We start from the raw sequence: 1,857 nt of genomic DNA, 5'->3' as shown, positions 1-1,857 counted from the left end.
GCTGATATGAGCAAGAAATATGCCAAAAGAAAATGACAATGATAGGAAATTAGGGAGACGAAAAGAAGACGAAGACGACGACGACGACAAAGCTCTAACAAGCATGACACTCACCTCGCATATATAATTAACATAATAATTACACCTAATGGGTGCGATAATTAGTAGAAGTCATTCATTAAGCAGAGCTGCAGTTTGGTCACATAAGTTCTACGTAGTCCTGACGCGAGGTTTGATTATTAGCGGACCTTAACTGAGATTACATCACACTCGTTTTTCCAGAGACAAGACTGTTCTTTTCAACACTGCTGCATATTATCCTTATCATATACATATAGTATATTAATATATATATATATATATATATATATATATATATAGATAGATATGATAGAGATAGATAGATATATAGATAGATAGATAGATAGATAGATAGATAGAATAAGATAGATATAGATATAGATATAGATATAGATATGATATAGATATATATAGATATATATATATATATATATATATATATATATATATATATATATATATATATATATAAAATAAAGTTTGTGTTTTCTAGTGCGTGACTAAAGTGACCATGGAAATTTATCAATCAAAACTGAAATTTACCAACTTACATGGACATTTATTAATGTGAAAATGTATCAATTAACACTGAGGTTTATTAGTTAAGACGGAAAAATATCAATTAACAAGGTCATTTACTAAAACGGAAATTTATCAGTTAACTCGGATATTCATCAATAAAAACGGAAATTTATAAATTAACACGGACATTCATCAACGTGAAAATGTATGAATTGACACTGAAATGTATCAATTAACACGGAAATTTATCAATTAACAAGGAAATGTATCAGTTAACACGGAAATGTATCAATTAACACGGAAATTTATCAGTTAACAAGGAAATTTATCAGTTAACACGGAAATGTATCAATTAACAAGGAAATTTATCAGTTAACACGGAAATGTATTAATTAACACGGAAATTTATCAATTAACAAGGAAATTTATCAGTTAACACTGAAATGCATCAATTAACACGGAAATTTATCAATTAACAAGGAAATGTATCAGTTAACACGGAAATGTATCAATTAACACGGAAATGTATCAATTATCAAGGAAATTTATCAGTTAACACGGAAATTTATCAATCAACAAGGAAATTTATCAGTTAACACGGAAATTTATCAATTAACAGGAAAGTTAATAAATTAACACGAATATTTTCAATTAACGCTGAAATTTATTAACCAACATGGTAATTTATCAATCAACACGGAAATTTATCAATTAACGCGGAAATTATTTAATTAACACGGAAATTTATCAATTGACGCGGAAGTTTATTAATTAACTATGTTGAATTTATTACCGCTTCACTGACCCCACATAAACCAGTTATCATAGTTCACAAATTCTTCCCCGTTGACTGAACGGGTTGATAACCAGCGGCAATGCTTTGAAAACCTGGAGCAGCGAAATATCTATCAGAGAGTGACATCGGCCATTTCATTATAGCAAGTAGTCTTGGAGCTGGAAATTCAATGACGTTCTATATTAAAATCAAGTCGCTCCTGTCACACACAGCTGATAGAGAGATATAATATGCTACTTTCCTGAAATAAGTATAAAGGTTTTTTGAATTAGATAAAACGAAAATATATACATATTTGCAAGGTTTGTGAGCAAATCCATAAGCAACAATACTGGTTGATTTTGTGGTATTCAGAAAAACATGAACACGATAAGTGAATTCTTTCAGATTTTCTTGACATTTCAATATTCTGGTTTGTTTTGCTTTCCTGGACAGCATATAAAATATTACGAAAGTAT

The sequence above is a fragment of the Macrobrachium nipponense genome, chromosome 39 (assembly GCF_015104395.2).
Source record: "Macrobrachium nipponense isolate FS-2020 chromosome 39, ASM1510439v2, whole genome shotgun sequence".
Taxonomy (NCBI): domain Eukaryota; kingdom Metazoa; phylum Arthropoda; class Malacostraca; order Decapoda; family Palaemonidae; genus Macrobrachium; species Macrobrachium nipponense.
Note: the sequence above shows the minus strand (reverse complement) of the source record.